This window comes from Tachypleus tridentatus, chromosome 1 (genome assembly GCF_004210375.1).
Source record: "Tachypleus tridentatus isolate NWPU-2018 chromosome 1, ASM421037v1, whole genome shotgun sequence".
NCBI classification, from domain to species: Eukaryota; Metazoa; Arthropoda; class Merostomata; order Xiphosura; family Limulidae; genus Tachypleus; species Tachypleus tridentatus.
This window is the reverse complement of record NC_134825.1, coordinates 37952223-37976659: the sequence shown is the minus strand read 5'-3', so window position 1 is coordinate 37976659 and position 24437 is coordinate 37952223. Positions and strand designations below refer to the sequence as shown.

Genomic DNA, 24437 nt, shown 5'->3' with positions numbered 1-24437 from the left:
TAGATATGTATATGTGTTCAATGAATAAAGTTCGGTTTTGATTAACTATATATTCATATCTTTATTTCACATGAACAGTTACATGTCATTATTTCTGTTCTAATGAGTCTTTTCCAGTGAATACGTAAAGTCCTTTAAGTACAAAGTTCTCAAAACTTCTCAACATAACATCCTCAGATGTGGACCTGTTACTTAGTGACTTTGCACACAATAAGTATTGTGCACTTTCTACCACCTTCTGACACTTTTCTACGGCTCCCATTTTGGGAACCACTGATCTAAACAATGGGTAATGCCAAGGATTTCTATAACTGGTATTTGGGTATGATAGTAGATATTCATCTGTTAGGAGATTCGTAATGAAAATACGTTTATCAGACAAGCTTTTCAAAACTAATATCATCAGAGTGTATTAGCAGCGGCAATCAAACATTAGTAAGTCCGATACTAGAAAATGATTATTGGCAGCTTTGTGAAGTCTGATAGACAATAAGCTATAATATAATTGGCTGAACTATTCAATGATGGATAAACTTTGACTATCTCTAATCAATCCATATGAAGAATACTATTAATAGTACCCTGTAAACAGTCGAAAAACGGTTTACCTCAGATACAAACTGAAAAATACAAATTCATTAGTGAATAAAGAGCAAATTCTGAAAAATGAATAAGTTGAAGCATGTTATGTGGAGAAACCACATAAATGCACTTGATACTTGTCATACTGTTCAACAGCACAATCTGTTGGAGATGACATACTGATATGACATAAGACATTCTCTCGTGATAGAGCTTGGATTCCTTGATTCCTCCAGAAAAACATCCAACATAAATCTCTAATTTGTTGCTTTGTTCTATCCAAAATGGTTCGAAGAGCATGACAGTGCAGCCAAAATTTTTTATTCACGTTAACCAAAACAAATATTAATCCAACTGAATGTTTTTGGGATGAACTTAAAGGCTGCCCTTGTCACTGTAATCCTCTCATGATATGTGTGAAACCATTAGAAAGCCAAAGGTTTCGATAGATGGGTTGCAGTCGAGCTGTCATTTTATATATATACCACGACGAGTCAAAGACATTATCATTACGAAAGTTGGCCTGAGCTGATAATGGGTGGAGGTGTTATTAAACTTATCGAGTTAAAGTGATCCGTCAGTGTGTATATATGTTTCAATTCAGGTTTCAGAATTCTAGTTTGGGCTAAGATTTTAATTGTAAAACTGAAACATTACACACCAGTAATGTTAGAAACGAAGAAACAACTGAAATTTCTCACGAGCGACAGATGATTTTTGCGCTTAATGATTTACGAAACATTGCTTCATTGTTTCTTGTTCAATATTTCTTAAGTAAAACATAATGATTTACGAAACATTTCTTCATTGTTTCTTGTTCAATATTTCTTAAGTAAAACATAATGATTTACGAAACATTTCTTCATTGTTTCTTGTTCAATATTTCTTAAGTAAAACATAATGATTTGAGAAACTTTCATTTTATTGCGGTCATCAAAGATTCACGTGGCTACAATTCTCATTCATTACGTCTACTTGACTTAGAGTCACATACTGTTACTAATCCATGGAGTTTATTCAGCCACTGATGGTGTATACAGTTTTGTAATATAAATAGCGTCCAATCTATTTTATGCTTGTTGTATTTCAGCCGGTCCATGAAACCTGGTATTGTACGAAAGGTCTCGTTGGCATTGGATATTGTAGATATAGTGTGGTTGATATATTTTATGCGCTTTTCTTTACTTTCAGTCATAAGTTCTTAGAAGCAAGAAGACAATATCTGTCGAATCTCACTCATTTAGGTTACTTTGTTAAAAAATACACTAAGATAACCTATACCAGTACCAGCTACAAGAAAATTCTACTTTGAGATGCTACAATAGAATTCTTACCACGGATATTTTCAGTGTTTGTAATTAATATACAAAAGCGTTAAAAAGACATATGAGTACACAATGTCACTTTATAACTTAGGAAACACGTTTTGGTTTGCTTTTAACTAAGTTTATACAGTAAGCTATATTTGGTGCGCCAACTGTGGGTATCTAACTCTGAGTTTTAACGTTATAAATTCTTAAACTTACTGCTGAGCTACTGGGGAAGGGGAATAATAAACTCCTAAGAAAATTTGAGTTGTGGACTCAAACCACTGCATCAGACATTTTACAAAGCGACACTCTTTCGTCATTGACTTGTATAGTAAAAGTCTTATAATAACTTAAATGAATAGTTACGCCACACAGTCATCGATTTAAATATTTTGAAGACTAAAACAAATACTTAATGTACAACAACTTAGTTTACTTTTCAAGTTTCTTGAAATAAATAATTTACAAAATAGGAATATGACACGGATCTACTAAACGCATGCTCCGCCTTAAACTGTCAAGTCGCTCGAAAAAAAATCAGAATGATTACATTTGTACTCTTCTTAACTTCTTCCTATTTTCAATATCTCACGATTAAGATGATATTAGTTTTTCATGATGAATGATTGTCATCTTTGGGTTTCTTCCAATCACGGATACTTCATCATCCTGGAAAATTGTTTTCCACCAAGAACTTTGACTGTAGTTTTTTTTTGTTGATGTTGATAACCTCTTCAAAAAATTTGATTTCACTCAGAGTCAAGGATCACAGTAATGCCTTATCCTGCTTCATTTGTAAATACCTGTTTTAGTAATTCTCCTCTAGTCTATTTTCTTATATAGATATCTAATAAGCGACGTTCACTTTTTATATGTTCATTATCTTTTAATACGAGTAACTCTGTGTTTGGGAAATGAATACTTCTTGAGTTAGAAAACACTAAATTTCTGAATCTACTTATGAACTTTTTCAAGGTCATCTTATCACCAGACATATATTCTCTTCTTTCTCTATGAATTGACGACCATGTTTCTATATTATTCTATCTTCATTTTCACGTTTCATTTGCCCATAAGACCAAATTTCATATGCTTTCAACTATCGGTTTTATTTAAGCAGACAATATGCTACTTCATATGGTGTTATATTACCCCATCTTTTCAACACGTCAATGAATAGTAAACTTGAAGTCAGTGTCAAAAGTGGAGAACAGATTTTATTGGTACTTTTCCTTTTCAGAGTGACATGAATGAACTAATCATATTTTCATACTACAACTTCTGGCTCTCGTCCATAAATATGGTTAGATAATTTAACTTATCATTCAATTTGTAGAAGAACGTAAAGCCGGTGAAATGTTGTTTTGTATTTCTCAGATACTGCGGATTCAAATGGTTTTATCCTAGTTAGACTGAAATTTAATGGGCTCATTTTATCTGGACTCAAGTTACCTAGCTTGCGTCTATTTCAGTGTTTCAGTTGTTTGACTTGCTACATCATTTTCCAGGGTAGATTATCACTATCATACTGTATTAATTCTATCAGCTACTTGTGCTAGTAAATTTAGGATGTTAGTAAATAATCTTAGAATAACCTTGAAACCATGGACACATTTTAAGTGCTCTCTCCTTGAAGATACCCGAATAATCTTACTCCGATATACATCTTCACCTGTGAACAGTATGAAGTTACTGTTTCTCCAAATGACCACATGTTCATTTAGTTCAGTATGAAGGCCCGGTATGGCCAGGGTTAAGGCGTTCGACTCGTAATCTGAGGGTCGCGGGTTCGAATCCCCGTCGCACCAAACATGCTCGCCCTTTCAGCCGTGGGGACGTTATAAGGTAACGATCAATCCCACTATTCGTTAGAAGAGTAGCCCAAGAGTTGATGGTGGGTAGTGATGACTAGCTGTTTTCCCTCTAGTCTTACACTGCTAACTTAGAAATGGCTAGTGCAGATAGCCCTCGCGTAGCTTTGCGCGAAATTCCAAGACAAAAAAACAGTATGAACCTCAGTAAAATGTTCTTTAAACTGTACATTTTGAACATGTGTTCTTTATACTTTAATTTATCACTGTTCTGAAACAAACATTATTCGAATGTCAGATTGTCTGTCATGTTGACCTTTCTTTACTTTATTAGATCACGTGACGTTCATGGCATTAACAACTATCTTCACGGCAGGACATTTATATGATTCTGTCCAAATTAGCTTCCCATGGGACTCTTTCTGGGAGGAGTGGGGACTAAAATACATTTTCACATTTTCAAATAGTTAATAAGATAAAAACTGTTACTTGCTGTCTTCGATAGGGTTGATAATTACGTGTATTCCTTAACACAGTATACCAGTTTCCTGTGAGTTTTACGATTAAAAACAAGTTTCTTTTTTGTTAGACTGACTTTTCATGAAATATATATATAACATAATACATTCAACAGTTCGTATACATATCCACTATTTCAAATACGTGTTTTAATGTTTACACTACAAACCTGGATGTATTCCATCCCACCAGCAAGATGAAAAGGTTCTATCAAATAGTATTTTTTTAACGGTACCCCGTCTATGAATTTACAACGCTACAATCCGGGTTTCGATTCCCCTCGATGGACTCAGCAGATAGCATGGTGTGGCTTTACTATAAGAAAACACACGGACACTTATTTACGTTTCTTGGATGCACTTCCTTTGTCCTAAATGACACTGATGAAGTGTTCATATTACACAAAACCCATAGTGTGTCTAGCTCTATTTTTTTAATACGTGAAACAAAGTTGATTAAATTATTTACTCTAATCGTTTATAAAAGTATAATTTGAAGTACAAATACATTCATACTATCATACTGTTCGTACTCTTAATAGCTAACATGTTGTATTGAGGTTTTAACCGGATGCAGCTTTATGGCACAAAGGGAAGTAATAACACAAACACACACATACATAGTCTAGTACGTATAGAGGCAAACATTCTAATTTTTAATAGAATATAAATGAATTCAGACTGAAAATAAAGTAGAAGGTAATAAATAGCAGAGGCAAAACTAATAACCACATCAGTTAAGTGGGGTAGAAACCAATCACGTACTGACATAACAAACGCATCGTAACAGAAGACTGTTATTTAAGTGCACTTGACATCAAATATTTTACAAAATGATATCGTTAATCCTACGATTTTTATAAACAAATCAGAAGTTGAAAACTTCTTGGAAAATGAGGAAACAGTAAGGATTACAGTTATAAGCCACTCCTCTGATTGTATGCTTGATATCTAGCCTATTGTTGCTTTGTATTGAGTTGTCATCACGTGCGCCCCCTAAGGCTGTCAACAGAACAATGACATTTTTATATGGATACAAAATAACAAAAATTCGAAGACAAAAAATGATGAGTGACATTATTAAAATCAGACCATATTACTTTCACGGGTCCGTATTTCATACAACGTATTCTTAAGTAAATAATGTAACGTATTAAATCGTTAACACAAATCAGTGAAGTTGTTATTCGTGTCATTTTGTTATCAACTTAAATAAAATAAATTAATAAACATAAAATATACAATATCTGTGCAAGTTTAACCCCACAACTCAATATATTGTGATGAAATAAAATACCTAGCTAGAAAATGAGACCAAGTTCTACTCAGAACTTGCAACGGAAAAAATATAATAGGACAGGCACCCAGTTTGTTCAATAACAAAAGCAAATTGATTATTCTTCAATTGCTTGAAATATTCATCAAATAATAAACCATAATGAAATCAAGAACATTATACATATTTTCCTGCATTTCCTACTACGCACAGTACATTTTTCTACTGTACACAGTACTGTTAATCTATATTATAGTTCTTACATTTACTATAGTTGAGATATTTTTTACTATACACAGTACTATTAATCTATATTATAGTTCTTATATTTACTATAGTTGAGACAATATTTTTATTAGTTCAGATTATATTTTATGAATGATAGTAACTGTAAATTGGTAGACGATTTTATCACTTATGACAAATACATTACTTTACCACAAAGATAAGAATATACATTTTCAGTTTGGTTTTCCACTGAAACATATAAGATATTTTGATTCATTTCAGCTACTCTTATTTTATAATTTCGATAGCAGTAAAACAACCATACCTTGTCCATTTACTACCTGTAAGCCTACTTACTGATTTCTGTTTTCACTTTCACATTTTGTTTTCCCCTAATTTTACTAACGAGTTTTCTCATTTTATGCTCCTGTATCAAAACACTCTTGAAGAACTGCAAGTGGTTCTAAGTTGAAATCTTATTTTAACATTTGTTGAAACACTTGATATTTTAGTCCCAGCAGATAAATGAAGCAAATATTTAAGGTAAAAATGAACATAAAATACATTTTCAATGTAAACAGCAGTAAAGTGTATGTAATTAGACCAGTAACTGTCACTATTTGTAGTGTTTTAAAATCACGGTGTGAATGTTTATCAAGATGCTAAGTCAGACCTTCGAAACAATCCTTTTAAAACAGAGATAACACTAACATGTAAAACCTGCTACTACGTAGTGGTTTGTGCACAGTTAGATATAACTAAGCTAAATTCAGTTTTATTAAGAAACAAGAGTAGCTCTAACACAATCAACAGTATCATACTTTGATTTGCAGCTTGAGTTGCTATAAATACAACGTAGTTATGTCGAACAAGTAAAACTTAAAAGGCTGTTTGAATATCTAACTATGGTATTTTAAGAAGACAAAACCACTTACCTGAGTGAGAAAGTGTTTACAAATATATGTTTTGTAAAATATCAAATAAAAATAAACTTCTATTGAGCTTGCAGTAAATTTTCATTCTCTCTCGTTGAACTTAGTTACTGAAATGCTTGGTACTATCGATATAAAGGCAATCACGCGCTCCGAATGCGCGTGAGATCAAACTAGCCCAGTTAATAGTCATTGCTATCACTTGTTTTCTTTACTTCTTAAGAACCTAACATCAACACGGCTGAAGTCATTTCTTTCCCTCACCAACGATGCAACGAATGTGAACAAAAAGCACCTTAGATCTATCTGTACTGGAGTCTATACTGTAGATCTATCTGTACTGGAGAAAGAAATGCTGTTTTGGAAAAGAACTGAAGCAACGTTTGGAGTGTAACTGGCGGAGACGTATGACTGCCTCTGTCCAACACCGGTCAGGATGTCACGGCACACAAAATCAAGAATTGTTGCTGCGTAAGTTTAGTCCATTCCAACGTACGGAGGGGAAAGCCGCCAGCGTGGGACGGAAACAAACATTCGAATCCTTATTTCTGATAAACGCAGCATCACTTATGCTGTCATTACCACGGTATATATGTTTTGTTAGTATAAACAAACTACACAGAACTGATAGTACTTCTTTCTGTCGTAGAAGCCTCTTATTGCAACTTGGTTACATAAATCTTTATCTAACAAATGGCGACGTCTACAGCAATTGATTTTTCCAGACATTCGCGCTAGTGCGAACTCTGCAGAATAAAAACAGCTTTTGGCAGATCGAAGAATGTAATTCATGACACGTGGCGTCCTTTTAGTGTGCGTCTATTTCACCTCATCGCAGGTGAGATGTTAACAGTGGATACATTATCACAGACGAATAAGTACATAGATGTACCTAGAAATTATGGCTAATAATATTCCACACTGTAAAATCATGTGTTAATAGCTTTTTGCAAAAAAATATTATTTTTTTTTTCACATAAGATAAGATTAAAAAATTTTCCTTCTACACATCTTAGGACTAAAACAAAATCTTCTCAGCACATTGCACATTTATTATAATTATACGAGGCGCAAAACCGTATTTAAGAGAGACATTTCTCCAACTTGTACTGCAGTAGTTTGAGCTGTTAAAACTGATATGGTGAAAACTGTTTGCAGGTTAATCCTGTAGATTTGTTTGTAATCCATTTGTCTGGTGTGTGGAAGATCAGTAAAGCTTTAGGATCCATAGATTCAAAGCTTTGAATAAAAATATTTCCCCAAAAATGGTGAATAAAAATGATGAAACGTGGAAACAAATATAACACTTTTAGGGATGTATTTTGCAGATAGTTAGAAAAAGTAAACTTGAAGCTATTAAATAACAGTAGAATAGTCTACAGAAACTAAGTTTTGTTCATACCAAACAGAATTTCTACAAACATTTCCATAAATATGTCACTCTTTATTCTAACAAAAAAAGTTTACGTTATATGATCATTTTACGCGAGGTATATGGAAACCTATCATTGAGATGATCCGAATAAAGTTAACTCTTTAGGGTATTTATCAACGTATCTGTAAAACTTTCGTTCTTATAACTAGTTTTATAATCTGTATTTTAATTGTTTTGATTTAGTTGTTAGTCAGAAGGCGCGTGATGTTGAGATTAAGTAAGTTAATATTAAAATACCTACAAATTTCACAATGACGTCAATAATTTAGTTACTTAAGCTAATATTTAGACTTGGATTCAGAATTTATAGATACGAGTAACTAGTTAGTTCAATGATTAGAAATTCAGCGAAATACTTAGTGTGTTAATGATGAAACAGTTGATGACTGAGTGGTTAGTTAATGAGTGAAAAGTAGTTGATCGAGTAAGACAATTTAGTGACGTCAGGACAATAGGAAAAGCAGTAAACATCACCCGTCGCCAATTCTTATGCAACTCTTTATCAACGAATAGTGGGATTAACTGAAAAGACTGAAATATTTTAACGTCCTCACGGCTGAAAGGACGAGCATGTTTGGTGGGGCAGGAATTCGATACCGCGAGCCTCAGATTGCGAGTCAAACGTCTGAATCACCAGGTCATGCCAGGCCTTTATTTCTAGACTTCGTGAACAAGATTTAGTTCCATTACGTTTCAAAGAATTAAATATTTGTTCTATCAAGACACACAGTAATGTGTCGTGTGGCCAAAACAGTCTTCAGAGCATATGGTGTGGTAGTTATTAACAGGAGAGACAGTTTAGCAATTTTACACTTTCTGTAACTCGAACTGTGGTAATCCAAATCAACACATATTTTCAGTACATATCCTGCGCTAGAACCTTACTTCATGTACCAAACTACAAGGTGATCCATTACGTATTAAGAAATTAACAAGATATATAACCTCCAATTTTGACTGGTTTGTACTCCTATATTTTTTTGTCTTCGCGCCGAAAAAGTACAGAAACGTTATTTCATAGAAAAACATATTTAACCTTCATGTATTTTTTTTTCAAATTTAGTAATATACATCTGCAAAGTTAGTTATTCAACATAAAAAGCTCAAATTTGACTAAAATATTATGCACGCCTACGAAAAAAAAGTCACGTGAGCTATCTTTATGAACTTGTTTAAGTACAGCCTCACATAAGTGTAAAAGTGGACCCATTTTTAGTTTTTTGTCGTTTGGATTAAAAGCGAACGATTTAGAGCAGCAAAACTATCTGGTGAAAGTACGTGCAGGTACATAAATTTCAGTTAGGCCAAGCAAACTGGATTATCAGTTTCTGGCTCCAATTTTCAAAAGAATTATAAAGGTTAACTGTTGTTATTAATTACTAACCTTTCAGTAGAAATTTACTGTATTTTATGAAATTATCCTAATTAAGAGCGTTTAGCGTCACGTGATATTAACTTAAACAATTAGCATAAATAATGATGCTTGATACAGCTATAAGAGTGCATGCGGTTGATGACAATAACCTGTTAATCTAAATTCCATGACGTTACTATAAAAGAAGTTATTAACACTGTTTTAGAGTGGAAAAACTATCATCATATATTTTAAAGAATCTGATTGGATGTGTAAAGTATAGGTCTGTTCCGAATAATAGGGTTGCTATCCTTAAGCTGGTGGTGGTTAGTGTCGAGAGTCGGTTTCTTACTTGCTGTAGTCTGTTGGTGTGTATCAACATAAAGTCATGAAATCTAACAAAAAATACATTACGTGTAAAAAACAAAAACGGGTTCAGCCAAAAAGAGAGATTGAACACGCGACTTAAAGAAATAAATTAAATCAACATTGATGACCAAAATGGTAGCTGCAGGAACATCACATTCTTATAAATGCTGTAAGTGTAGCTATCACTTTGGTCGCAAACTTTGATTTAATTCCTTTGAGTTGCACACTCAATAGTTTTTGGCACACTTTTTTTTCACACTTAATGTGTTAGATTACATATAGAAGGTAACAAATATACTTTATTTGCACGGCTTACGTTCTTCAGTGTTTGGAATTTCTCACATCAGGAAATAGTTTTGGAATAATTGTGTATCAAAATTTGGTCTAAAAGTGTTAAACTAGTCAAGTGTGAATTCGACTAGAATACGTTTGTAAGCAGAAAAAAACAACAAAAAGCAAACTCAGTTAATGTGAGTTATATGAGGGGGGTACATCAAAAACTGATATGCATAACTAGATGACAAAGTAATTTTGTAGGCACGTGTGAGCCTAACCATGTGCGAAGAGGTCTCACTACTGAAACCATAGGCTAATCCCAAATCTGAAACCTAACGTAGCTCGAGCGAGCAGTCGTCCTTGAGGTGTAGAAGGAGGGTTGAATAGACACACTGCTTGAGAAACGCCTGTGGAGGAAGTTTGGTTAGATTCGAGTAGTGCTGAAATCAAAAGTTCTCTGACACTCTTCAGCAAAACTGAATAAGATAAATGTTCTCTATAAGTGAGTTTACGTCACAGTATTTTTGTTGTTGTTGTTGTTCTAAAATAAATAAAAATAATATAAAATAATAATAACTGTATGTGGGGCACGACAGAGAACACTGGATTGAAGGAAAAGACGCATTTAGATAATAAGAATATTTATAAAACCGAAGAGCTTGAAGAAAGTAGCAAAACAAACTTTAAAGAAAACTTCCCTCTACATTAAAGATGATAATGATAAATCAAGCGTTATCCGGATTATGCTTCATTTTTCAATTTCATTTTCACCGGGGGCCTGGCATGGTCTAGCGCGTTAAGGCGTGCGCTTCGTAATCTGAGGGTCGCGGGTTCGCGCCCGAGTCGCGCCAAACATGCTCGCCCTCCCAGCCGTGGGGGCGTTATAATGTGCGGTCAATCCCACTATTCGTTGGTAAAAGAGTAGCCCAAGAGTTGGCGGTGGGTGGTGATGACTAGCTGCCTTCCCTCTAGTCTTACACTGCTAAATTAGGGACGGCTAGCACAGATAGCCCTCGAGTAGCTTTGTGCGAAATTCCAAAACAAACAAACATTTTCACCGTTCGAAACATAAACACGCAAGCTTTATTTGGGTTTAGTTTGAATAAAAGATATCAGGTGTTTAGTTTCTGTTCATGTATGACGAACTATGATTTCGTTTCATGTAGCCGCAATGAATTATGTAATCTCTTTGGGTCTCTTTACTGACGTACGCAATGGAGATAAAATAATGATTTATTTATCCTATTTTTCGTTCGCTGAGATAACCGCGAAACGCCTATTTTCTTTTTTCGGAAATCAGTTTTGGCGGCAAAAGATAACCTTTGACCTTGTTGCTCGGTGCCATGGATATGTATATATTAGCTCTCAGCTCTTGACATCGGATCGAACTTTGAGACAGATGTAACAGTTTGCTAATTTTAACGTTTACTTTGAACTTAAAAAAACAGTCAACATATCTGTATAAATGTACCAGTAGATTAGTCCTAGTTTTGTTAAAGTACAATTTAATTATTGCAATAAAAACTAAAATATCATATATTTAGTCTGAATTAATTTATAATTTACTCATTTTAAATTAAATTAGAAGTTGAATGTATCAAAGATGTTTGTAAAAAGGGTGCAGAGACATTGTAGTCGGCTCTGCATGGCTAAGCGTGTTAAGGCGTGCGACTCGTAATCTGCGGGTCGCGGGTTCGCATCACCTTCGCGCCAAACATGCTCGCCCTTTCAGCCGTGGGGGCGTTATAATGTGACGGTCAATCCCACTATTCGTTGATAAAAGGGTAGCCCAAGAGTTGGCGGCGGGTGGTGGTGACTAGCTGCCTTCCCTCTAGTCTTACACTGCTAAATCAGGGACGGCTAACGCAGATAGCCCTCGAGTAGCTTTGCGCGAAATGCAAAACAAACAAACAAACAAACAGACGCTGTAGTCTTTAATTATGAACAAAGTTATTTGGAGAAGTAAAGTTAAAGGTTCATTCTGTAGAACATAGACAAATATCTCTGTCTAATTACAGAAATAAATTTATAATTTTTTTAGTTATTTTTGTTTGCATTTAAAGTTCAATCACGCTTTCTACTTCATGTCTTCGGTCAATGTAATTTTAATGATTTCATGCTGCAACCTAAACAAATGACCTTCAGCGTAAGTCTTCATTTTTTTTCACTGAATTTTAGTTTTTAAACTTGTTTTATTTACCAGATCATTAAACCTGAGTTTATTGTAAAGTTTTGTTCGTGTAAATTATTGTCTCACAGGAAATCACAGCCCCGTAAGTGAAAGGGAACTGTGACAAAATTATTACTACAATAAAGATGCAGTAAAACAAATATAAAAGTCTAACTACATTTCACGTGCGACTAAACAAAACACAAGTGGACGAAACTAATTACACTAAGAAAGTTAGAAAAATAGATAAGAACGATCTAAAAATATAGTTGCCTTAAATGTCAAAATCTAAAGAGAATTCCAGAGCAAACTAGATGTTTGCAATTAATAAGGGCATTCCCGACTTCCACTTTGGAAGTAAAATTCTTCTTTCCTAAGCAGTATAGCCAATTAAGAAATACAAAAACGGCCTCCTTACAGAATTGTAAGGAGTATGAACCTCTTTACGAAACTATGAAAATTGAGTTTCTATTGAGAATATGAGAAAGGTATAGGGTTAATATCTTTACACACGAGTTTTTATTCTGAGTTAATGCATTTTGTCCAATATGTATGACTGAGCAAGTAATCTCTAGTTTTCTTCATGAAAAAGGTTGTGTGAGATACAATACCATGAGCAACACTGAAATTGATCACTTCGAGGAAATCATGCAATCTTTCTATTTCACTATGAACGCCTGCAAAGACCTTTCTGACATCTTTAGAGACCTTGCAGGTATACAGTTTATTATAACTGTAGATTTAGCAGTCCCATTAAATGTGTAAGTGTAAGGTTATATCTCATAGTATGTTTAGCTACATACTTGGTTCTTTGACAGTGTGTTCAGCGACAAAATTAGAAGTTTGGCAGTGTGTTTACCGACAAACTTAGTAGTCTAACAGTGTGGTTAAAGACAAATGTAGTAATCTAACTCTATATTTAGTAACTGACTTAATAGTCTGACCGTGTGCTTAGAGCCAAACTTGGTCATCTGACAGTTTATTTAGCTACAAAGTTTGTAGTCTAATATTGTATTTAACTAGAAATAGTAGTGCGAGATTGTATTTAGCAAAAGGCTTAATACTCTGACTGATTGTTTGACAGTAGATTTAGAAAACTACTTGCCTGAGAGTAAAGAAATTAAGACGGTACTAAAAGATTCTCAAGGACCTTGGACAACTTTTCTATAAATTTACGGCTATATATAAAACGAATATTCTATATTACTATGTTTAGTGTTAATCACACCCATTATCATATCATCATAAATTTACAGGAACTTATATCTTCCCCCAGAGACCTCTTTTGAGCTACAAGTGTGATGGATGTATATATATTTGAATTTTAGGTGTAACACCCCCACGCCACGCCACAGATCTTAGCAGGTGGTGTGAATTTACGAGGTGTCTAAACCCATAAATGTGTAACACATACAGCTTGATTCTATGGTCATTATACTTATGGCCTTTCTGGCGCCTCATATTAGTCAAAAGATAGAGAAATACTTTAAGCATTTATTACTACTGCGTCAGGTACACGTACACGCTATTTAAGTTTTCCATTTTGTTATAGATTTAGTGATAATAATGAAATCTGTTATGTCTTATTGTAAGAAGGCCCTGCTGTAGATGGGGGCTGTACATTTCGTTTAATGTTTATAACAAAAGAGTTAATGTATTAATCTTAATTTAAGCACACTAACTTACGAAATTTGAAATTACACATCTTCGTACTTCTTCATTCTAAAAAAAGTAACTATATTAAACTTACAAAGAAATATGTATCCATCCTCAAATCAACCTTCACACTACATCGCAATGTTTTAAAAAAATAGTTCCTTATCTTTAATATAATAACTTTATCTTGTTGATATGGATGTTGTGTTAAAGACTTATACGTGCTCCAGATGAAGAAGCTTGGTCGGTCTTATGACGGATTTAATATTATATATTTATTTTAATATCGATGCTTATTTCAGTTAATACATATATTTAGAAATGCATCTCACTTATATTGTTAAGTCTTTATTGCGAAATTCTCGCCTATTCACTAAAGTTGTAGAAGATTCTCGAGTGTAGGAATCAACAATGTACTATGTGAGTATGTAAATACTAGTGATTGCCAGTATTGTTGGGCCAACTGAAATTTCTAGAATTTCGCTCACCTAACGCTTATAAACCAATACGACACGCCGAGAGACTAAAAAATGTTGGTTTACTACAGTTAGTATACTAAAAAATATCGAAAGCTAAAACTGTAATTAACGCATACTAATCAGAAAACTACAGATACATGACTAGAAATGTTTATAGATTTCGAAAATTACAAACAGTTTTTCTTCATCTGATTAACATCGGACGTTAGTATTTTTACGAAGACACTAGATAACTTCAGCGATGAAAAACTCATGTGTGATCAGCGAAAAGCTTGTTAGCTTCCATTTAAATGAAGTGTGCCTATATCACTTCAGAATTAACTCGCTCATTATGAACCGTCAATAAAATATTCAGTTCCAGACCAGATAGAAGACTTACTATTGTTTGTAAGTTTCAAAAACGTTGTATATAAATCATATTTATAATAACCACTATTATATATTGTACTACTGCTTGTATATTGAGACATATAATTGTATTAAAAACTGCGCGTATCAATCTTGTTGGCAAATATCATAAATTCGAATATATCGACACTTAATCAACTTCTGAATTAAAATTACAATTTAACTCAGTTTCAGGCTATTTCAAATTGTAATGAGTAACAGTCTTCTTAACTAACACAAACCGTTATCTGACTTTTTCTATGTACGGAAATAATGTAATAATTTCAATGAAAGGTTTGCATTGTTTAATTAGGCGAAGTGGTTAAAATTAATAACTAGATAAGGAGTTTGTTTCAACTATGGATTCAGCAGATAGCCTGATGTAGCTTTGCTATAAGAAAAACATACACACACGTGTTTCAAATAACAACTTAGGTGGTGGGATTATAGAGATACTACCTAACTAGGAAGTATATTTTAAATAACAAATTACATTATGGGATAACAGAGATATTAACTAAATAACAGGTACGTTTTAAATAACAGCTTACACGGTGGGATCAGAGAGATACCAACTAAATAGGTATAGAGATACTAACTAAATAAGAGATACCTTTTAAATAATAACTTACATGGTGGAATTATCATACTATAATGGAACTCTTGCTTACATGAGACTGGAAAAACTATTTTATCAAGCAATGTGCAACCCACAACTGCGCGAAATTTTTATCCTGTGTGCATGTAAATTTGCAATAGGAGTCACGATTTTCCCGTTTCACCTACGTTTTCCTTCAAGGAGAATTTTATTGTTTTCCATTCTGGGAGTGCAGATACGACGACATAATTACGTCACACGTCATACTATAATGAAAATATTGTTCATATGTATGATATTGAAAAAAATCTTTAACTACACGATGTTCACGTTTCACGTCCGTTTTCCGTCGCAGAGAACTTTATTTTTCTTAGTGTGCATATATGCACTGGCGCCACGAGTATTCGGTTAGTAAAGATTATAACTAAATAAGAGGTACCTCTTGAATAACAAATTACATTGTGGAATGAGAGACCACCACAAATTGTGTGTCACGTTATGAGAGAACTTTTCACTGCAATGCTTGAAGCTGAATTTTATAAGTAAAGCAAAATAATCTTTATTTTCTATAAATTTCAAGAAAAAAAAAAGAAATGAAATGTAAAGAAATAATTCGGACCACCTCATAATTTCAGAGTTTCGTTACGCCCCAAATTTTCCACTACGCGTTTATTGACACTCTCCCTATAATAATTGTTTTTTTTTTTTCAAGCAGTGTGTAAAGTCTCAAATAGGTTCCAGAAGCCATGTGGAACACTAGACTATTTCTTCGGATGGTTGATCACCGTTTGCTTAAAACCAAAATAATTCGGCGTCAGAGTAAGCGTAAAATTTTAAGAACACATTAATAACTTGAAACCGGAATTCACCATAAATTCTAATAATCCTTGTTCAAACTTAATTCTGTTTATTTGTTTTTGAATTTCGCACAAAGCTACTCGAGGGCTATCTGTGCTAGCCGTCCCTAATTTAGTAGTGTAAGACTAGAGAGAAGGCAGCTAGTCATCACCACCCACCGCCAACTCTTGGACTACTCTTTTAACAACGAAAAGTGGGATTGACGGTCACATTATAACGCCCCCACGGCTGAGGGGGCCAGCATGTTTGCCGCGATAGGGAAACTTAATTCTCTTAATGCTCCTATGTAAATAAGACTACTTCAAAACTAAAGTGAAAGACCATGTACAACGTGGAAGAGAATGTTTCATTCGTCGCTGTTTTGAAATAAAAGTTTGCCTAATTGTTTTATCCAATTTCATGCCTACGACTTTAAAGAGTAGAAATAAATCTGTAAATGAAAAGGCACGTAGTATTCAATAAACTACGTAGTAAACAAGAAAGGTATAGACGTAGACAACTAAACTGAAATTAGTCGAATATATTAATTTCATTAGAATCGCTCAACTTATAATTCGATAAAGTATAGAAAGCTAGATTACTTTGCTTTATACTGATAAAGCAAGCTTTAACCTGAAGTAAATATATATTGTATTTTTTGTAAGTTTGAGACCACTTGTGACAGCTAGGACTCTTTAGATATTGATGCATCATCGTTGATTCTTAAGCACTTTACCTGGTGGCACCCATCTCTTCTCAAGGTAGCGTCCCTAATTTAGAAGTAAAATACCAGAGGGAAAGCAATTAGCCAAGACCACCCACCGCCAACTGTTGGGCTGCTCTTTCATCAACTAAAAGTGGTACTACCGTCATCTTAGTATCGTATTGTAGGTTTAAATAAAATATGTTTAAGGTAGGAAAGAATGTTAGGAACCATTGATCAAACATGAATTATTGAAGAAAAACAGCTAATAAAAATAAAGAGAATCATTACAAAACATAACATTGACATTGTGTACTACTAGTTGACCATTATTTACTGAATTAGCTTTAGTTCTAATCTTTGTAGGTAGCTTTCTTTGTTAAGAAGTTACTTAGAATAAAATCGAAGTATCAATACAATCCCACCTTTAAAGTCTATCCAATGTGACGTCTCTGCTGTTTATTAAAATATTGTATAAAGAAATTCCAAATTCGCTACTCAACACAAAATACTTACGAAGGCGACTTGTATTCCAATTACAGTAACATCTCATCTTCACCAGTGATATTATATGTACGACAAAATACGTTTGCTTAGGGTAATCTCCGGTTTCACATGGTACACTTTGTATTTCATGAGTTATATCTTTGAAAATTAAAACGTACCGTTACTAAGAAATGCTTCATCGCATTGACCCCCACCCCAAATCTTTCCTTGTATAATTATTTTCAAAAAATAGCCCCATAACTGTTATAGCAATTAATGATTTTTAAAGGCAAAAAACTTTCTTATCAGTTTCAGGTATATAATCTTTAATGTCATTGACTTTGGCATCTATCACACTACTGCAAAGTATTTATCTGCAATAGTAGTTAAACATACACACACACGAGTTGATTTCATAACACTGCTTACCAACTTTTAGCCATGTTAATGAAAACCCGTCATAGAGCAGGGTTTACTGAATACAACATGACTGATGTTGTAATACTTGGAATATTTCTATTCATGGTCACCGATCATCGTTACCGTGACAACAGAATCTGAGATTATAGGCTAGTCACCGGTATCTCAAGCATTCTGTGCTTTGGTATATTCGATTTTTCATCAACGACACTTTCGGTGACGCCATACACGTAAACAGTCACTGGTCAGATGCAGAAACCTGTGTGTCATTCGGCTATTGATCAATTCAACAACACAAGTAGTGTAGACTGAAAGGACAGCTCATTTTTGCTTGTGTACTTCCGCTAACATCGTGATAAACCTAGCACGTGATGTAGTGGTTAATGGTGGTCACTATAATAAAGGTAGCACTTTATACAATGAAGAATTTGCTGCGGGACATTACAGCTTTACTAGGATCATGGTCTTATGCAACAAACCACACGTCACCACCCCATTCCATATGATAACTTGCTCTGTGTATCAATATAAAACATAAAGACAGTCAGCAAAGGAAATTAGAAGTATAAAACGTGATGTGTTTTTTCAGAGGTTTTTACAAGTTATATGAGCCTGGCATGGTCGGGTGGTTAAGGCATTCGACTCGCAATATGAGTGTCATAGATCAGAATCCCTGTCACGCCAAACATGCTCGCCCTTTCAGCCGTATAGGCGTTATTATATGATGGTGAATTCCACTATTTGTTGCTAAAAGAGTAGCCCAAGAGTTGGCGGTGGATGGTGACGACTATCTGCCTTCCCTCTAGTCTTACACTGCTAAATTAAGAATGGCTAGCGCAGAAAGCCTTCGTGTAGCTTTGCGCGAAATTAAAAAACAAATAAACATGTTCCATTATCATAACATCGAACCATGATCCTTTACAAAACACTTTCGTAGTGCTATTTGTGTGGGTAATTTATCGTTTATTTTTTGAGCTTTAAGTTTCAGTCTCACAGTATTATAAATCACTACCAAAGTAGTTGGTGCTAAGAAAGAAAATCTCGAGTTAGGTACGTACAAACACAGAGTTTTAAAATGATCAAGGTTTGAACTTTCAAAATTATTTTTTTTTTAATTTCTAAAGTTAAATCATCTGCTTATTGTTATTTTTTACTTAGTTACATAAAATGATATCAGTATCTCAAATAGATAATAATTTTGTATTTGTTTAAGATGTTACACAGCATTACTAAGATCATGCCCCCCAGTAGCACAGTGGTATGTCTGCGGACTTACACACTTAAAACCGGGTTTCGATATGGTACAGATAGCCCATTGAGTAGCTTTGTGCTTAATTCTAAACAAACAAACAAACTAAGATCATAGATGTTACACAGCATTACTAAGATCATATACGAAAACAAAGAAAATAGCTTTGAACGAAATCGAAAATTCTAATTTGTAGAAAGAATAAATAGATATCTTTTCACAAAACGTCAAGCTTAAAACGAAACTTTTAATTATTCGAACAAACAGTGATGACGGTAAATAAAGGTGCAAATTAGTTTTAATATGTTATAAAGAATCTTTAATCGAATCATGAACGTAACAAATATATTTATGCAAATATAAATAGAATGAAAAGTAACTGAATAATTATTCTTTCATTTTTTAGTCATTATCATGAACTTGGAATAATTTTAACTGTGTTACGGCTGACGGCTGGATATTTAATTTTTATCACCTCCAGTTCAGAAAATTAAAAAAAAGTATGTATTCCTTGAAAAAACAAATGTAAAAAAAAAAAGAGAGAAATCTGTTTGACTCTGCTCTAAACTAGCAATGGCAGCTTATTATCTATGGTCATAGAAAACAAACAAAAATATGTATTTTACTTTCGTATTCGTGGTAGAACATTATGGTGCAATTTTATCAAAACACACTAGGCATGGCCACGTGGTTAAGGCACTCAACTCGTAAGCCGAGGATTGCGGGTTCAAATCATACTAGCCCTTTCAGGCGTGGGAGCGTTATAATGTGATGGTCAATCCCACTATTTGTTGGTACAAGAGTAGCCCAAGAGTTGGTTGTGGGTGGTGATGATTAACTGCCTTTCCCTAGTCTTACACTGCTAAATTAGAGACGGCTAGTGCAGATAACCCTCGTGTAGCTTTGTGCGAAATTCAAACCAAATACTAGCCACACCTCGGTATTCGACCACCTCCTGATCAAATTAACTCTATTTTGTTTTTTACATTGAATAGTATTTATTGTTCATTAACGTACATACAGTCAGTAATATTTCACATTTTTAATATACTCATTTTGTGTTTCAGTTAATTATATTACGTATTGCTGGTGTACAATGAAATATTATTCAGTATTTTTATTGCGTTTTATTTTATATTTAATGATGTATTAATATAAGTAGTGTTTATATACGGCCCCTGTCAGACATTGAATGGTATTTATTGCTTTTAATGCGAAGCTTTGTCTGCATTTAATAATATACTGTATAGTTAGTAGACAAGGCCTGCCTTGTTTTTAATGTTATTTAGTAATATAAAACATATGATCCATCAGGCATTGCAGAGACTTGTTCTACCTAATGTTGTTTGGTATTTAGTAATATTAATAGATCGATTTCATTTTATGATGAATGATATTTTGAAACGTTATTCTAAAAAGGAATACTTGACGCAATAAATTTTTATTTAAAGTGTACGTTGGTATCGTTTCGCGGACGTTTTCGAAAGCTTCAGTTTTATTCCGGATACAGCACGTGCTCGGTGAGAAAGCGGTAAATATACAAGGTTACGTTCGATTGAGAATCGAAAATAGTTTTTCTGAAGTCTTAAAATGGAAGCTTATGTAACGACGTTGTGTCCTTGGAAATATTTTCATTCTGTTAAGGGGTGGGAAAAAATTGGTGTCACTGTGTTAGGATTTAGTCAATATGTTATACCACTGATATAAAATAAATTGATAACTCACAGAAATGACAAAGGGAAGAAAACCTCAAAGCTGCTATCACAGTGAGCCACGTGTCGGAAAGCATCCACAGAAATATCTACATCAAACCAATAAAAATGACTATAAAAATAAACGCGATGGGAGAGATATGTCTATTAAGATAAAGTCTGTATCAACAAGGAAGTTTAAAGACTCGCGTTTATAAAACATGACTTAGTGCTCTCAAAATATCGATTCACTCACGAGCAAAATGTCCGTCTGAAGTGAATATTTGACAAACATCCTGTCAGATATTGAATGTTATGTTCAAGCTTTGTCTGCATTTAGTGGTATTTACCATTATCAGAAGACAGGGTCTTAACGAATTAACAGTTACCACTAGATTTTTATCCCTCCAACTTTTCATTTCTTTCGTGATGTTTCTCGTGTTTAACTATTAAACTATCACTTGCTTTTCTGAATATCGTATTTCTATCTTGCATGTACGGCAAAGTTACGGAAGTTAACTTTTATCGTTCTTAATTTTAAACTATTGACTAGAGATAAGGCAGCCAGATAGTAGCATTTTACCATCTACTACCCACGTTAAAGAACTGATTGTTACTTTTATAACGCATCTATAACTTAAAAGTGCGAATCGACTTATTAACTCTGAAATTCGAAGCTCTACCGTAATGTCAACGCTCGCACTGTAGGTGTTGTCCAAAGTTTTACCATAGGGCCAACCTGCGCACTCTAGACTTCGTCCAGATTTCTACGAAAAGGCCAAAGCCTTGCCCTATAGATATCATAAGAGAGCACAAGGGTCACTGGTCACATAGTTCCTATCCATTGCTAAACTTGTGAGTTATGTTTCTTTTACGTTTCTAAAGAGTATAGGCAAAGATGCGTCATTAGTTGTAGTGACATTGACGTTTGTATTATGGTTATCAATATGAAAACGTTCCCCGCTGGTACAGCGGTAAGTTTATAGATTTACAACGCTAAAATCAGAGGCTCGATTCCCCTCAGTGGACTCAGCAGATAGCCCGATGTAGCTTTGATACGATAAAAATGGCACTGCATGGCCAGGTGGGTTAAAGCGTTCGACTCGTAATCTGAGGGTCGCGGGTTCGAATACCGGTCGCACCAAACATGCTCGCCCCTTTTAGCCGTGGGAGCGTTATAATGTTACGGTCAATCCCACTATTCGTTGGTAAAAGAGTTGCCCAAGAGTTGGCAGTGGGTGGTGATGACTAGCTGTCTTCCCTCTAGTCTTACACTGCTAAATTAGGGTCGGCTAGCGCAAATAGCCCTCGAGTAGCTTTGTGCGAAATTCAAAAACAAATAAAAACACACACACACAATATGAATAACGGGTTTCCACCATATTATACATCTCGAATACAGTTATTCAAACACACAAACATAAGTTAAAGAATAACCATTCGTAAACTCCAAGGGTTAAGGGGGGGAAAAATAAGTATTTAATCCGATATGTTTTCATCCAGTAATAGGAACAACTAATAAAACCAACTATTTTCATAAGAAATGAAGATTATACTATAGGATATTAATTAATTCATTGTAACACGTGAATCATTTGAACTCTGTGGCTTATTACAAGCGTAAAACATATGTTTGCTTTATATACCTATAATCCTCTTTTTTGTTGCCAATGTCTTCAAAGAAGAACCATATTGTTTAGTACTATGTAGATTATTTGGTGAAATCAGCTGTATTTAGCCTGTAGGTTAGTCCTTTCTCTTCGTTAATTTGTGGAATGACCAAATGACGTGGATGACCAGTGGACTCATATTACGATATATATAGATAGTGTTTAAATATCTTTCTTTGTTAACACTTCCCTTGGTAACATCCTTCGAAAGTTTGAGACTAGTGTTATTCATTTTACGTGTTCGTCAAATTTGACTCGTGTTGTTAGTCTCATGAGTTTGTCAGATTTGACTAATGTTGTTAAGCTCATGTATCAGTGAGATTTGACTAGTGTCGTTGAGCTCATGTGCTCGTCAGATTTGATTAGTGTTGTTGAGGTCGTGTACTCGTCAGATTTGACTAGCGTTGTTAAGCTTGGGCGATGGTCAGATTTGACTAGTGTTGTTAATCTCATATGTTCGTGAGTTTTGATTAGTGTTATAAATAAATATTATCTTCACTTTGTATTCAGTTACTTTTTTGTTCAGTTCAGCTAAGTCATAAATTCGGTTTTTAACTGTAAATAACGTTTGAATGATGAAGGAAAATGAAGACAGTATATGATTGAATATCCAAGGGGAGCCAGATAAGGAATCACCAGTGAAGGAGAAGCATGACTACTTCGATGATTGGATATCCAAGGGGAGCCAGATAAGGAATCACCAGTGAAGGAGAAGCATGACTACTTCGATGATTGGATATCCAAGGGGAGCCAGATAAGGAATCATCAGTGAAGGAGAAGCATGACTACTTCGATGATTGGATATCCAAGGGGAGCCAGATAAGGAATCATCAGTGAAGGAGAAGCATGACTACTTCGATGATTGGATATCCAAGGGGAGCCAGATAAGGAATCACCAGTGAAGGAGAAGCATGACTACTTCGATGATTGGATATCCAAGGGGAGCCAGATAAGGAATCACCAGTGAAGGAGAAGCATGACTACTTCGATGATTGGATATCCAAGGGGAGCCAGATAAGGAATCACCAGTGAAGGATAAGCATGACTACTTCGATGATTGGATATCCAAGGGGAGCCAGATAAGGAATCATCAGTGAAGGAGAAGCATGACTACTTCGATGATTGGCTAAGATAGCAACATCACTTCTGATCTTGGATAACTGACCAAGTTAGAACAGTTAGTTGGTATACAACGTAAGATAGTCTTTAGTAGTGTTATGTGATAAGATACAAACGTATATCATGCGATACTACTTAATTATGTAATTCAGTTAAAATGATTTATTAACAAAACACTTAGCGAGGAGAAAGGATATTATGACCTTTACTTTCTGAGCAATGTAGCAGAGTTTCGTTGAGAGACTTAACCTTTAAAGAATATCATGTAATAGCTACTTAATTATTATACAGTTATAATGGCCGACGCTAGTAGATGTAATCACTGGAGTATTTGCAACCTGCACTTCTGTCAATAAATGTTTGGAATCTGAAAACATTTTTAAGCTGAAATGTTGTTTTGATCCTTACTTACTATTGCTATCAAGTGAGTTCTTTTGGTAGGGAATATATAGAGTATCTCATAAGATAGCCACTTGATTACAGTGACGTTGACTCTAATACATATGGAGGCTCAACAAAGACAAGTACACAGATGGAATTTTATGACGAACTTCGCCAGAAAGTTTATGTGAGAAAATACGTGGGGCTACTCCTGTATGTAAAACTATTAAATTTAGTTAGTATTTACATACAAGTGTGTGAAACATGCATATACAAGGCTTCCAGATATGCTATAAAAAAGAGGTTCTGGTCCCAGTCAGCTCGATTCACCAGACTTTTACCTATTTTTAACCTTCTACTAGGAAACCCGAGTTATTTTATTCTTAAACTTATACTTAGCCTACATCTGTCTGTGGGTCTAGCATAAATATTTACCTAGGTTGTATTAAGTGGCTTGAAAGCCTAAATTTGGCTCAGTTTTCCCTGCGATTGTTGATTTG

General features: G+C 34.4%; 1 protein-coding gene across 3 annotated transcripts in view; it reads right to left on the bottom strand.

The window, feature by feature from the left end:
- Nucleotides 1-24437, bottom strand: part of LOC143246344 (uncharacterized) — a 169977-nt gene that overhangs the window by 83570 nt on the left and 61970 nt on the right. Inside the window, exon 1 of one of the 3 annotated variants that reach the window (XM_076492920.1) lies at nucleotides 6661-7368. The exons of the other annotated variants lie outside the window; for them this stretch is intronic. The gene's annotated coding sequence lies outside the window, so the exon portion shown is untranslated. Of the gene's footprint in view, nucleotides 1-6660; nucleotides 7369-24437 lie in introns of those variants that run through there. 3 annotated transcript variants of the gene reach the window in all.